The sequence below is a fragment of the Misgurnus anguillicaudatus genome, chromosome 19 (assembly GCF_027580225.2).
Source record: "Misgurnus anguillicaudatus chromosome 19, ASM2758022v2, whole genome shotgun sequence".
Taxonomy (NCBI): domain Eukaryota; kingdom Metazoa; phylum Chordata; class Actinopteri; order Cypriniformes; family Cobitidae; genus Misgurnus; species Misgurnus anguillicaudatus.
Window position 1 is genome coordinate 23,950,100 of NC_073355.2, and position 16,871 is coordinate 23,966,970.

Genomic DNA, 16,871 nt, shown 5'->3' on the forward strand with positions numbered 1-16,871 from the left:
CTTCCACATAAACAAGACGCACATGATCTTACGAGAGTCAAATGAAACCGATGAACCTGATGAAAGCACTTCCTCATGAACTCTGTTTGGTCGAGGTTGGGGCAGATGGAAAGATATATTCTCACAGCAACCAAATCCTGACTTGGGAAAAGTGTGCGAAAATCAAAGTGATATATGATGCCAGATAAAATAAAAAATCAAATAACAACATGATACAGGTTATAAATTATTACATAAGTTCATATCAAATGTTCATATTTATTTTGGTATTATTTTATTAATGGTAAATGGCTTAAAATAATAACATTGCTTAAAGTTTTTATACAAGATACATAAACTAAATTTAAATGCATATTTACACAACTTCTTAAAGGTTTAGTGTCACTTACTCATTATTTATTCCTATTTTCTCCACATAGAATAATCATAATTTTAGAATAACACAAATAGGGAATTATATTGTGGTTGAATATAAGAAAGCCCAAATACCAAAAACTATTGAACAAAATCATTGGGCCCTATTTAAACGATAAGCACATTGTCTAAAGCGCACAGTCTGAACAGGCGTGTCCAATTCCACTTTTGCTAATTTAAGAGAAAAAGGTTTTTGTGCCAAGCGCATGGCTTAAAAGGATTGTTCCTATTCTCGTAATGAGTAATGGGTGTGTTTTGGGCGTAACGTGCAATAAATCAATGAGAGTCTCAGCTCTCCTCCCCTTTAAAAGCCATTTGCGCTGGCGCCATGCCGATTTCCTATTTAGATGGTGGATTTGTAAACTGAAAACTAAGTGGAGGAAAAAGACCACCAGTTTAAGATTGATATAAAAACATGTTGTTTTCATTTGTATTGAAATTGTTATTTTTTTGGTATGAAAACCTTTAAAAGTCGTTTTCGTTCCATCATGGAAGTACAATTAGCAGGCTTTTAAATGCTGTAAATGGATAGCCTATGATCAGTCTAATCTCAAAAATAATTTACAAATATGCAAGAAAAAGTTTGTACTCTTAATATAATTTTATTTGTAACAAACAGGAGATAAAGAATTCACAAACGTTTGGAGAGTCTTCAGCACTTGGACAGCGCAGTGAGTGCTTTGAAAAGTATTACAAAAAAACGTCATCATACAACAAATCTGTGGTGTAGAAATGTAAATATCACTAAACAAACCTCTTTCAAGATTAGTATATTGTCAATATCTGTTTGTCTTAGCTACTTTCAATATTGCATAAAGGATTTTCAAATGTTTAACAGATAATTCTTAAATTATTTGTGTTATGAGAAATTAATAAACAGAAAACATTCGGTCATAATTTCAACTCAGTTGCTTCTATTCCCTATTCTTTGCACTTTGCTCTTTATTGCAAACATATGCAACAGTCGCTTCTGTTCCTTATTCTTTGCACTTTATATGCAATAAGACCATTCACATGACAATTTCTTCTTTTTGAGTGCTTCTTGCATCGAATTTGTTAAAAATTTTATGTTTCACCTAAAATATGTGACTTAAGTTAGTCATTGTTGGTATTGATTATAACATTCTTTTTTAGCGTTATGTCAGAAATAATATTTTACAGTATATGTGCTGAATATTATATGAATGAAGTATCCGTCATTGTATACGTCATTGTACATAAAGCTCTTTTTTCATGCGTTCTATTTGTAACAGGTTGGATGTTTGGAACTTGGGACCACATGGTTGAATTGCAGACTGAGGTCACAAAACACTTTCCCTCAGTTCTGTCAAGATTTTGGTGTTGTTAGCCTTATTATTTTTAATATTAATATCTTAGTGATTTTTGGCATTAAAAAAATCCCATTAATAATCTAATATTGTTGGCTATTGCTACAAATATAGCCTGGTCCATGATCACATATACATTTAATAACAAAAAATAATAATAATAACAAAGCTGACATATGCAAACTTAGGATTGCTTTTTGCCAAATAATAACAGCTGAAATGCTTTTCTTGAATATGTTGGAACAGTTCTTATGCATTTAGACTCTCTCAATATTTTTAATGTCTGTTTATATAATGCAAGATTGACTTAATGATTGTGAGATCAGACTTTCTTTGAACTCAAAGAGGAAGGGTTATGCAAAGCATTGTGTCTTGCCTATATAAAGCATTCTGCAGAAGTGTGTGTGGATCTAAACAGCAAAACTAAGAATGGAGCTGAGTACAATGTTGATCTGTGTTGTAGCTTACCTGACTTTTCAACGTAAGTTAAACTGATCTGTAAAGTTATCTGATAACTTAAAATGTGTTTTAAATGTTTCTTTTACGCTTTCTTTTCTTGTTATGTTTTACAGATGGAGTTCAGGCGCTGACTGAGTATGAACCTGTTGCTAAACCTGGGAGTCTGTGCAAACACTTGTGTGTTTGTCACAAACGCAGTAAGTAAATACTTCCCCTCTTTTGTTTGTTATAGCACAATGTTAATCTGCTTGTCTACAAAAATAAAGAGTACATAAAAAATTTGAGCTGTCTTAACTGAATTTATTAATTTCCACTGACATATCTTAAATATTTCAGTGCTATTATATGAACACAAAATAAATAGCTTGTTTGATAAATTTTGGTACTACCAAAGCACAAACAGAGAGACGTGTATGTGGCAATCTTTAACGATCCGCCCGGAATCAACACATTTTCCTTACCTTGCCTTATAAGAAGAAAACTGTCGTGTTCACATTGGTGACAATATGCTTCACCAAAATCGAATAAACAATGCATTTTTAAAAGTATGCAAGATATTTTGTGTGTTTTTCAACTTTTTGTTATACATTTTAGAGATGTTCATAAATGATGGTCAGTGGCCAAATCTCCATCTAATCTCCATATAAATATGACGCAGCACAAATTGAAATGTGATTAGTTACTTTACGATTCAGTTATATGACCTCTTGGGTTGTCCTTCGCCATTCAAATTGGTCAAGGGTCCCAGACCTTCAGTATGAACTCAGTATACAGTAGCTACACAAGACTAATGTCTCACTAACTTCCATGTTAGCCTACAAATATATCAGAGAGACCAGAGAGAATTTGCAAGAAAATTAAGTGGTATTTAGACCATGTGAAGCAAATGGGCAATGTTCATTATGCTGTAACCACAAAGTTACAAGAATAACTTTTTCTGTCTTGTGACAAAGAATCACATGTCAGCAGAAATTTAGATATTTAAAAAAATCACTTAGATAAAGAGGAATTTATATTTTTGAAATCTCATTTCCTCTTTGTCTGACAAAGCTAAAACACCCTAAGCTTAGTGCTGCTTTTTAACTGTTAATCGTTATCAAGTAATTGCTGTAATGCTTATTTAAAACTAAAACATTCTAGAAACCTATGATTTTGTGTTCACTGTATTTCTATAATGGAAAAAAATACTTTATAATATGGTATAGCAATTATTTCATATCATGTTTGCTGTTGTTTTAATAATTATTTTTTTTTTAAAAGGTCAAGGACCATCCTGCTTTACACACATACAAATTCAGCAGATTTTATATATTTAATAACCTTCTCTTACTCATCTGTATAGATACACTCAAGTTGACCCTGAAGCCACCAATGCAGACAGACATATTCCTCTTCGGTGACGTGACCCTGCAGGCTGTTGTTTCTGGAAATGAATACAAAGCAGTGGAAGATGCTAACGTGTCATGCAAAGTGGAAAATGAAGCTTTAACCTTAAATACAGCTGAAATACAATCACAAGACCATTCACAGTTTCAGAAAATCTACAATGTCACTGTTAATAGAGATAAATGGTTTGCTGGTAAAATGGTCACCTGTACTATCAGTGACAAAAACATAATACAGGATATCTGTTTTAATAAAGGAGGTAAGTCAACAATTGAATGATTTTAATCTTTTGTTTGACTATGCCATCTGTCCTTGAATTATTTACTGATTCATTATATCGCCTTTTAAATTCAGGTTCAGAGGAACCCAGTGTTGATGTTTATGAACGACGCAGAAAAAACATAAAGAGCTCACACATCTCTCTGTTATGTGAGGTCAGCAGCCCTCAACTTGGTGATGTTTATATTATGTGGAAAGTAGATAATGGAAAATATGAGGAGGGTTATACCAGTGCTCCAATCCGTCTGAAGGACTCGACATCTGTCATCAGCTTATTTGAAGTGTCTGATAAACAGTACAAAGAATCTACAATCTCTTGCGCAGTCGTGCATGCCAACATGGAGAATACAAGATCACCATTAATAATAACAGCAAGCAAAAGTAAACCGTCATGTCCTTCTTGCCCTGATTGCTATTATGATTATAGCATATGATTATATTTATGATTATATTTATTATTATGATTATATTGCTATTATGATATTTTCAATGTGATTATGTTTTTATCTCACTTAAATGGTCTGACATGCTTTTGTCCTGTTGCTCTTATTAGGTTACAGTATGTAACTTTGATATTTTGTTATGTGCTAGTTCTAATGCAGGTGCACACACACAAATGACACCATTCTGACATTAAAACATTTTCTCCACCTCCTCTGTAGCAATGCTCTCGCTGACCCTGAAGCCACCAATGCAGACAGACATATTCCTCTTCGGTGACGTGACCCTGCAGGCTGTTGTTTCTGGAAATGAACACAAAGAAGTGGAAGATGCCTCACTGACATGCAAAGTGGAAAATGAAGCTTTAACCTTAAATAAAGCTGAAATACAATCACAAAACAATTCACAGTTTCAGATAATCTACAATGTCACTGTTAATAGAGATAAATGGTTTGCTGGTGAAATGGTCACCTGTACTATCAGTGACAAAAACATAATACAGGAGATCTGTTTTAATAAAGGAGGTAGGTCACTAATTGAATTATTAAAATCTTGTGTTTGTCTATGCCATCTGTACTTGAATTATTTAATGATTCATTATCTTCCCTTTTAAATTCAGATTCAAAGAAACCCAGTGTTGTCCTTTATGAACAACACAGTAAAAACACAAAGAGTTCACATGTCTCTCTGTTATGTGAGGTCAGCAGCCCTCAACTTGGTGATGTTTATATTATGTGGAAAGTAGATAATAGAAAATATGAGGATGGTAAAACCAGTGCTCCAATCCATCTGAAGGACTCGACATCTGTCATCAGCTTATTTGAAGTGTCTGATAAACAGTACAAAGAATCTACAATCTCTTGCGCAGTCGTGCATGCCAACATGGAGAATACAAGATCACCATTAATAACAAAAGCAAGGAAAAGTAAACCGTCATGTCCTCCTTGCCCTGCTTGCTCTGCTGATTATAGTTAATGATATTTTCAATGTGATTATGTTTTTATCTCACTTAAATGATCTGACATGCTTTTGTCCTGTTGCTCTTATTATGTTACAGTATGTAACTTTGATCTATGTGCTAATCCCAAATCATGTGCTTACACATAAAGGAAACCATTCTGACTTTAAAAATATTTTCTCTCACTCCTCTGCAGTGGCGGCTGGCGCAAACAAACTCAAAATCAAACTTTTACTGTAGTAATGCAGGACTGTAAATTGCCATTTATCAAGTGATGATGTATCATTACTGCTTAGCTAAAATGCTGACAATTTTATGGTTGATTTCATCTGTTAAAGCATGAAATAAATGTTCTATAAATCTGTGAATTTGAGTATAATGTGGGTTATTTTAAGGAAATGTAAAATCGGGAATCGGGCCATAGGTGCTGCTGTTTAAAACATATATGACAAAATATAGAAGTATGTTTACATTAATGCAATGTTTAACAAATCTCTTGAGCACTGAATACTTCAGGTTTTACTTTACTTGTGGTCTTTGTAAATCAATTTATTTAAACTAATTCATGTAAAGGCGATCTACTAAATTACATTTAGATCTGGTGTGAACCTAAGCAAAACCAAAATATTGCAAAATTGGTCCGTAGCTGTCACTGGAGGTACCATTTCAAAATTACACATTTTGAGAGTCCATATTAATACATCAAAAAGACATACAGCAGAAAAGCATCTCATTAGAGAACGTCTCGGTTACGGATGTAACCCTCGTTCCCTGAAGGATGAAACAGTGGCGGAACTAAAATTTTTTTAATGGGGTGGCCAGGGGGTGGCCAAAGGTACTTTAGGGGGTCCATAGTCCATAAAAGAAAATGACGTGTAATCATGTATCAAGAAAGTATAAATGAATCTTTTGATTGCATTATATGTAAACAATAAGGGTGAATTTTAAATCGTTCTACTGTATTTCTTACATCTGATTTACTGTCTGTTAAAGGGATTCACCCAAAAATGTTAATTCTGTCATCATTTACTCACCCTTGTGTGTTCTAAACCTGTATTTTGTTTTAATAAACACAAAAGAAGATATTTTGATAAATGATGGTAAGCACACAATCCATTGAATTCCATCATGTTGTTTTTATTCCTACTATGGAAGTCAATGGTTAACAGCTGTGTGCATACCATCAAAATATCTTCGTTTGTGTTCATCAGAAAAAAGAAATTCGTACAGGTTTGGAACAACATGAGGATGTAAAAATGATGACAGTATTTTCATTTTGTGAACTATCCCTTTAATGAAGCAAAAGATCAGGAAATCTAAACTCCATGATAAACCTTAAACTTACTTCAAATAGCAGAGCTCAACACAAAGGATGTTTGGATTAATCTTTATTTATGAAGATACAGAAGATGCAAAAGTTTTCTTTTTCTTTTGATATTTAATTAACTTTAATGACAGACTTCAACAGGTTAGGCTAAGACCGAATGCAATAAAATGTTTATTCGTTTAAGACGTACAGTAACCAAATATTTAGTATGAAAATCACCAAGACAGCTATTTTGACATATGAGCATTTGTCCGATTCAGCAAAAAAGACGCGAACATGAAGTTGTTTAAGCTCTCGCTGTGCACGCGTACTATCGGATATGCGCGTCGCGCATTCAAGTTCAATGTGGCAATCCAGTCGAATTAACAATCATACAGTAGCCTATAAAGATCCCGTCAAGAATGAAAACATGGTGCTGGGTTTTGTTGTAAAAAGAGTTGGCAATCTTAGACTTTATTTAGTCCACAAAAAAATTACATGACATTTATCTTCTGATGATATGAAAAGTATTCGTTATTTTTCTGACACGTTTTTGAAAAGACGTCACTGATGGAGAGATAACAGAACGCGCATTATGATATTTTCTTAATTTTGTGAAAAGCACAACATTCAGTTTTTATAGACACACAAAAATGACACTTTAACGTTTTAAATGATGTATAAATAATATCTGCATGTCCAAAATCAGCAGAGGAAACCAAGTCTCTTTGCACAGTGATTGAAAAATAAAGAGTTTGCGCCGCGACCACAGGGAGGGTTAATATTCATAATGTTTGTTTTTAACAATGTGCTGGGCTGCCGCATGTCGAAAATAAACATAGCGATTAAGTGAAAGTAGCGCATTAAATTTGGGGTGGCACACGGGGTGGCCAGTGACATGTCAAGGGTGTCCAGTGCCACCCTGGACACCCCTCTGGCTCCGCCACTGGGAGGAAACAGAGACATCACGTCATGACCGACGAATTGGGAACTCGCTTAGAGAGACCAATCTGCTTCGTATACTACTAAAACGGCAATGAACTTGGCATTGAGATATTTGCACAATGCTGGCGCTGCCCCGCCAGGTGCCTTTATAAGTAGCAGGTGCAAATAGGGAAATTAGCTTCTTTTCGCTGAGAAAGCCGGAGAATGTGACCGGTCGATAAACAGCAGGGAGCAGCCCTGTGGCGATGGGACGTGCTGTCTCCGTTCCCTCCTTCAGGGAACAAGGGTTGCATCTGTAACCGAGACGCTCCCTTTAAGTCGGTCACTACGACGTCACGTCGTGACCGACGAATTGGGAATCCCTACCAAAACGCCACTGAGGGCTGACCTCTTCCAGTGTCTGCGTAAAGCCCTCCGGTTGCACTTAAGGATAAGGGGAATTAGGTTTTAAGGCAGAAGGCCGGGCACTAGATGTTCCTTTAACCCCACAGTAGTGCCACCGACTGGGAAGCGCCCTATCTGAGCGGTATAGGAACGCTGCAGAAGCCGTTAAGGGCTATAGGGCTATAGGTGGGCGAAAGTCAACCGTAGTTGAGGAATAAGACAGCCTTAGCTGTGTAAGCAAAGCAGTGCTCTGCTGAAGGAAACGTGGGCTGGTAGGATTAACCCTACGGAATAATTCTCACAAAGGAACCTGGTGGGACACAATGTGGAGCCCGAGCCAAACACGTAGGTCCGCGAGGATACAGCTAGTGAAAGGCTGACAGCCAACGCTCCGCAACAAAAGCTGCCAAGGCAGCGGAGGAAGAGCAATTCAAACCATTACCCATTTTTGCTCTGATGGCCTTCCATACTGAAACTCAATTTGGAGCACCAGTCGGAGGCTGCAAGCCGACTTGCGAGTCTGCTCTCCGTGCTTTCCCTGGTGAGGAAAAAACACGAGAGGATACAGGCTCAATACGAACACTGTAAAATCTAATGAACGTATTAGGTGTCGCCCAATCAGCAGCTCTGCAGATGTCTGTAACGAGGAACCACGAGCGATAGCCCGAAATGAGGCAACACTCCTTGTGGAGTGCGCTCTCAAATTAAAGGGGCAAGGAATACCCTGAAGATTATAAGCCAGGGCGATAGTTTCAACTATCCAATGAGACATCCTCTGCTTAGTGACAGCTTTCCCTTTCTGCTGGCCACCATAACAAACAAAGAGCTGGGCCCGTATGTATAAAGCAGCTCAGAGTAAAATTTTTGTCTTAACTGTGTCAAAATTCTAAGAATGACGTCATTTTACTCTTATTCCTAGACTTAAAAATACGTTTGATTTATAAAGCTTACTAAGTGTTAAGACTAGGTCTCAGCTCCTAAATTATTTAAGAGAGCTGGAGAGGTCTCTTAACCTAGTTAAGAGTAACAAGGGGGCAGGAGAGAGGCGAAGGATCATGCACTTTACAACAAAGAATGTGTTAGAATTACTTTAATTCAAATATATCTCTATAGCACTTTTGAAAAAAAAATATTGTTACATATATTGTTATTGTTGCAGAGCAGAAAATGTACGGTGAATACATTTTAGTAGTATATAGACGGTAGATATGAGTTAATATAACATGAAATATAAAGAGTATAGGGTTTTTATACAATGTATATTATATTACATAATATAATATACAGTATAAGATGTATATTAGTGAAACTTACTCAAGTGCTTGCACAGTACCAATAATTTTTATTGGATTATCAAGACAGCAATGGTATATACTTGAATGGTATATACATTTTAATAATATACACTGTAAAAAGTTAAAGTTGGATCAAATTATTGATAATGCCTAAAATTTTTATGTTTTTTTAATTTACATTTCTCAGTGAATTTCTTAAGTGAAATAATTAAAGTTAAAAATGTTTAAATATTAGAAGTTACCAATTGAAGTAAGTTTTTAAGTAGAGCCGCTTTTACATTTTATGATAGGTAAATAAAATACCATAAAATGTAAATAAAATCTACAATAAAAATGTGAAGTATCTACAAGATTGCAGTGACATCACTACATGTAAAGTGATATTAATAGAGTATACAACCCTGACCAAAAACATAATGTTAGCAATGTTAACATTGAGCAAGCCAAAGGTGAAAGTTACAAAGATGGCAAAAATTACAATTGTGTTTAAGTGGAGAAATCCAACTTAGCTTGATCATCTTGTTCAGGCTTGATCATTAAAGTATTTTTTATCTAAGTGTTTGCAAACTTAGTCTTTTCTTTATAAACAGCTTGTGAGTGAAATCAAAATGATTCATTTTTTAAAGCAATACGTTTGTATATTTCATTAACATGTTGAAACTTAATCAAAATGGTGCAAAATCGTGTAAAATAAATGCATGCACTTATTTGTAATATTGTTAAACATTTCGTGAAGCAAATGTAAATTAAAATATTTAAATACTAATATAATTGCAATGTCTTCATGATTCATAAATGTATGGTGTCACATGCTGCTGTGACTGTACAACATTGCCAGCTTTCTATTGGCTGATTCAGAGGTTAGGGTGGCCATTTTGTGTTGAAATCATTGTAGTCCTCAGTTTGCGGCACTTAAGTCAGCACTTAAAAATGGGTCTAACACTTTACTGAAAATTGCTTTCAGCCTCTTTATAAACGTCTTCTATTCTCAAACTGGTCCTACTCCTTACTAAGAATTTTTTGACACTTAAGTCATAGCTTAAGACTATTTTTAAGAGCATTTCTGAGATGTTTTATACATACGGGCCCTGGTCTGAGGTCCTGAGGCTTTGCGTGCGAACCACGTAGAGTCGCTGTGCGTGTACGGGGCACAACAAAACCATGGTTGGGTCTGCGTCCTCCGGGGGCAGTGTTTGCAAGCTCACCACTTGATCTCTGAAGGGACTGGTGGGAACTTTGGGCACGTAGCCTGGTCTGGGTGTCAGTGAGACAGCAGGACCAAACTGAAGGCAAATGAAGTCAACAGAGAATGCATGTAAATCCCCTACTCTCTTCATGGAGGCCAATGCTAGCAGGGTCAGAGTTTTCATTGATAAAAACTTCAGACTCGCAGACTGCAAAGGCTCAAATGGGAGACCTGAAGGCTTCAGCACCATGGACAGGTCTCAGGAGGAAAGAGGGAAGGCGCGAGGGGTTTAGCCTGCGAGCGCCTCTTAAAATGTAATAACTAAATCATGCTGGCCAACTGATCTGCCGTTGATAGTGAGTGATGAGCAGAAATAGCGGCGATATCAACTTTAAAAGCGGAGGGACAGCCTACCATCTAACCTACGTTAAAGATATAAAAGCACAATGTTAAAGGGCATTCTCTGGGGTCCTCGCGTTGCGAAGAGCACCAGGTGACGAAAAAGGTTTCACTAAGCGCGTGAGCCCGTCTTGTGGACGGTGCTCGTACCGCGTCGATGGTGTTAGTTACCGCTTGCTATAAATCACCTAAACCTTGCGAGCGCTCAACGACCATACATGGAGATCCCACAGGTCGGGGCGCGAGTGCCACATGTGCCCCTTCCTTGAGAAAGAAAGTCCTTCCTCAGGGGAATATGCCAGGGAGGGCTGTCGCGAGGAGCATTAACTATGAAAACCAATTCTTGGTCGTCCAGTACGGACGATTAATAAAAGGCTCTCCTCGTCCTGCCTGACTTTGCACAGTGTCTGTGCAATTATGCTCACTGGAAGGAATGCGTGCTTGCGCATCCCCCGCGGCCAGCTGTGTGCCCACGTATCCACGCCGAGGCTGCCCTCGGTTAGTGAATAAAATAGGTGACAGTGGGTATCGTCCGGTGACGCAAACAGATCTATCTACGCACGACCGAACTTCTTCCAAGTTAGCTGGACCGCTGGGGGTGGAGTCGCCATTCGCTGGGGGCACAGCTCGGGAAGCGCATCTGCCGCTGTATTGAGCAATCCCGGGATGTAAATGGCACGAAGGGACCTCAGATGCTTCTGACTCCAAAGGAGGGGATGACGAGCGAGATGCGACAGGTGACGAGAGCGCAAAACCGCCTTAACGGTAAATAACACAACAGTCACAATGTTATCGGTGTCGACTAATACATCCTTCCCTCGCATCTCCATAGCGGAGTGTACAAGTCCCAGATATACAGCGCACCGCTCGCGGCAGTTGGGGTGCTACGCACACCCCTGAGACTGCAAGCCCATCATACGCGGCTGATCATCCCGTGCTTAGGGCATCGCATGCTACAGAATGCCAGGAGACCCGACTCAGGGCATATCTTGCTATCAGAAATGCTGGGTCTGACCACGGGGTAAAATAGAAATGACACGCAGGTGTAATAGTTACACGGTGTATGCCGTTGCGCCACGCTCTCCTCGAAACTCGATCGTAAAACCAATGCTGAAGCGGTCTCATATGAAGCAGCTCGAGCAGTGTCACAGCCACAGCATGCTGCCATATGTCCAGGAGCTTCTGAAATTGTTCAGAGGAGCCGCGTACGTCCCTCAAATTAAACCGAGGCAAGTCAGAACTGACTGGTTGCGCGCTCTTGTAAAACACGCCAATTAGTCGATCAAGTCTATTTCCATACTGAGAAAAAAGGATCCTCTGCCCGGGGCAAAGTTGCTCTTTCCCAGTCGACCTGATGACTTAAACGAGCGAGATGCCCAGGGCCGCCTTAACCTAATGTGAGGCCCCGGGCTAAGAGGTTTTGTAGGCCCCCCTTCCCCTCGATTTATAGTCTCTTTTTTAAGTGTAATATCTAGGTAATCTACATCACAAAATGCATTCGTTTCTTTTGAGACATACAACAGTGAGTTTTCCCTCTTTGAGCCAGAAAACACCATAATATCATTATTAACATATCACTGAGCCCACTTAAGCATAAACCCAAGACACTTTATTTAACAACCACACACAGCAACTTGTGGTGATAATAAAACCAAAATGTGTGAAAGTTTATATGTTTATAAGCTTTATGTTTATATAGTTTTTGGAATATAATTTGCAGAAAATTGCCACTCACTAACTAAATGCCCACCACAGTTTTAAAAATATAATAAGTTAAAGTTAGTTTTAAAGTGAAAATGCATTAATGATAACAAAAGATAAGTCTTTATAGACAGAATCTTGTTAAATGCATTAATGATAACAAAAGATAAATCTTTATAGACAGAATCTTGTTTTTTAATCAGTTATTTATTTTGTAGGCTACTGAAGATATAGTATGCATTGTATTTAATATTTATACATACATAAGCATGTAAAACGACTAAGTATAAATATGCACAAGACAGACAGGGAACATACCTGTATATAAGATCTTTAGATAATGAGATTATAATGGTGCTATCAGGGGATGATCATTTGAGATGGTCTTGTCGCCCTTTACTTTCTTAGACTTGTACCTTTACCGTTGCGTCTCTGTCTCGTCTTTCTAAACCAACAGATGTGTGTAGCCTACTGTGAGCTGACGTCGCGTCAAACTACATCGCTCCAGCTGCGCACGCGTCACTGATATAAACGCGAGTAAACTTAAACTTTATAACAACTAACAGCATTATGTGCGGGAACTCCTTTCTTAATTTAGCGGCTCAGTTTCTTGTGCACGTGGGAGAGACTTCTGCATCCCAGAGACTCAGCTGAACGAGCACAGAGAGAGGGAACGAGCGAGCGCGCGCACGAAAGAGAGACATGCACCTCACTAGTGCTTATTATGAAATTTCAGATACTCTTTCATTTGTTGGTGGATTATTTCCCGTTTCTCTGTCACACTCAGAACGTGCAGGAACGTCAAGTTGACAACGCGCACTTAATTACATTACGCGGAATAAAATATATGTTACGTCTGACATTTTATTTCACGTTAAGTTACAACGGACCAATCAGCAGCCATGTAACGTGCAATTAGAGTGATTGACAGAAAACCCGACAAGTTACAAAACAATATGACATTTTCAGCTCGTCATGAACGCAAACTTGGGAGGCCCTTGAACTTGGGAGGCCCCTGGGCTTCAGCCCAGGTAAGCCCGTGCATTAAGGCGGCCTTGGAGATGCCAAAGCATTAACTCTCTGTGTTCGCGCACGTCTGCCAAGAACGGGCTATTATAAGTCAACGTAAATAAAAGCAGAATGCGAACCTCTCTCTGAGATTTTAATGCCGTTACTAGCACTTTCATGGAGACACGGAGAGAGAGAGAGAGACAGCTCGAATGGTGTACTTAGTATTAATATGCCCACCCCACGACGCAGAGTGAAAACACGGTCTAAGGCGAGGGGAGATGGACACAAAAAGTACACGTCTTACTGATCTAAGGCTGCAAACCGATCTGAATATTGAAATACGAGCCTCTGCGTTATCATCCTAAAGGATCACCTTTGTAGAGCCGGTGCGTAAATCAAATCAAACGTAACCCGCCGCGTATTTTGGGTACTATGAGATAAAGGCTGGAAAAACCCTATCATCATCATCTCGGTAAGAGGGACCGGCTCGATACATCCTTCGCCAGCAGGACATCGACTTATGCACGCAGTACATGTGCACCGGACACTTTCACTATAGTGAAACGGAAGCCAGAGAATTTTGGGGTTGTGCCGGTAATTGCATTTCATAACCGAGGCGGATCGTGCGTAAAACCCAATGAAACGGGCTGGGATCTGAAGCTAAGCACCCAGGCACCATACGAGGAGAATTAACGACACTACCAAAGTACCCGCGGTGGGGCAGCGAAGCGAGACAGGTGAGACTGCCGGTGCGTCTGCTGTGACAGCATAAACATCTACAGTATGTGTGTGTGACACTGACCTGAGCTCGCTGAGGGTGACGGTCGTCTGGTCTCCTCTGCGGAGAGCGCAGACTCCGATGAGGGTGCTGGTGGTCCGGTCTCCTCAGTGGAGGGCTCGGACTCCTCAGGACACCCGCTGGCGATAGAGGAGAGGTAGGGTGAGCTGGTGTGTGCCCGCTCATGGCTCTCTCGATCCTCCGGAGACCTGGAGAGGGAAGAGGAATGCACTCTTATATGTGGTTAAGTGGGTACCGCTAAACAGCCGGTGGAACAGATGCAAACCAAGAATTTTCCACCCGACCCTCTACCGGGGGAAGGAGCGAATCACCGTCTCCTGAAGAGTGATCCTCTGCCAATCCGAGTCGCCCGTTGCTGGCCACTTAAACTCCAGATTTTCACGGGAAGCGGCTAAGCGGGCGGGGCGAGCTGCTGACGACCGGTTCCCCCGCTCTGCCGAGATGGGGTCCGAGAAGGGGAACGGAGGTGGCCGCCGCAGGACGCCGACGGCGAGAGGCAGACTGAGGAGCCGGCGTGGTGGACCAAGGGCAGCTCTCCTTCGCCGGGGCATGACCTAGAAGATCGCCTCAGTCTGTGCAGCGGAGCTGTACGACTCCACGGGCTCGCCAAAGAGGCCGGTCTGTGAGACAGGAGCATTCAAGAAGTTGTTCTCGCCTGCGTCCATCATGTCAGCCAGACACAGCCAGAGGTGGCGATCTTGAACCACTGTGGTGGACATCGCACGACTGAAGGTCACGGCCTCCCTCGTAAATCCTTTGAACCTGCAGCAACGTTATTGCGTGCAGGGCTGAAGCCGCCTCTCCGCATGCCTGATGGGCAGCGCCCGTACCCGGACGACTGTCTACAAACATGGGAGGGAAGGGTTGGGTGGTCCCTCCAGGAACGCAGCTGCATCGCAACCCCCTGCTCCACTGAAGGGGTCCCCGCCCTTAGCAGCTCCGTTGGTGAGGGAGGTGAAGAGTGAAAGCTGAAGCTGAAAGCTGAACAGCCGAGAAGGCCGCAAATCACGTCAGCTCTTCGTGCCGTTGGGAAAGAAAGGCACAGGAGGACAGGACCGAGAGGTCCGAGCAGCTCCGAAATATCAATCACGTGGGCGGTACGGTTCGGGCGGAAAGGGGTTAACCTCTCCAACTCTACCGTTTCTACCGCTCGAGTGGGCACGGCCGCCATCTCCGGAACGACTTTGCCTCAGAGGAAAAAATGGACACCCCTCTGATGCTGCAGAGATGAACGGGACCAGAAGGTCCAATGGATTCGGCAGAAATCGTAGAACACGACTCTGCAGTCTCCACCGGAGCATCAACCGGCTGAGGATGAGAGGCCGGTAGGTGGAGGATGCATCCTCCGTCCTACTCAGCGTAGTGATGCAAAGAGCGTCCTGCGAACGCTTGACAGCCGCACCATGGCGGCGTCAGCACTGCAAAGGCATGGACAGCATTCCCGTAGAAACGTCAGTCGTCTCCGCAATACAAGATGATTATGCTCTCACAGAGAGAACAAAAACTCTCCACCAACGCAGCCTCGGAGTGCTTGATGCCTAAGCACGAAGGCAGCGCTCGTGACCGTCACTGGAACCCTTATACCTCTCGCATCCAAGATCGCACGGACGAAAAGCAATCCTGAAAAGGACGCTGATCTCCAAATATACGAGAGAGTGGCTGTCTTCTCACGTATCACTCTTTAGGGAAATCACTCTTTAGGTGCTCAGCTGATGATGCGCACAGGGAAAGGCAACGCACACACTAAACTCAAAACAAAAAATATGCAGAGCAGTGAAATACTGCGAGCGTCTGCTGTGTTAGTACTGCTTGTCAATCAACTTCAGCAACCGTTCCCAGAAGAGCAGAGAGTAGCTTCTCAGTAGCAGATAATACCGGCTTTCGAAGCGAAAAAGCTAATTTCCCTATTTGCACCTGCTGCTTATAAAGGCACCTGGCGGGGCGGAGCCAGCATTATGCAAATATCTCAATGCCAAGTTCATTGGCGTTTTAGTAGTATACGAAGCAGATTGGTCTCTCTAAGCGAGTTCCCAATTCGTTGGTCACGACGTGACTGAAAGGGAACCATTATTTCATGGCACAGATTTTGTTTTTATAACCTTCATTACATTAAACATTCAAGTAATAATGGACTGAGCTCTCTTCTTTCTAACAAAAACTGTTTCTCATCAATTACCACCCTTCTGCTATATACTTTGGAAATAAGTGCATGATAGCCAAATATGTGGAAGAACATTGCTAGAATATATATATTGTATTGTGTATTGTAGGTAGAACTTGGATAAGTCAAAACTAAACAAATTTATAATGAAATCCTTTAATAACATACTGACTTAAGTGTACAATTGAAATGGTTTCACTATAATTACATGAAACAGAAAATTATACACGTACAATAAATTTTCGTACAATAAGTGATGGTGAATAACAAACCAAAAATAAATAAAGATACAAGATACAAACAAATTGTCCAGTTAGAAAACCACATTCTTTGATCATCTACATATACCTTTGTGTTTGCTATTGTGTCTTGTCAGTTATTGTTCAAAGATATGTGTAGCTGTCAAGTTTTGTTCACTG

General features: G+C 40.4%; 1 pseudogene; it reads left to right on the top strand.

The window, feature by feature from the left end:
• Positions 1 to 2,054: 2,054 nt before the first annotated feature.
• The window catches only part of LOC129435097 (uncharacterized), a 74,127-nt pseudogene continuing 59,310 nt past the window's right edge, over positions 2,055 to 16,871 (top strand).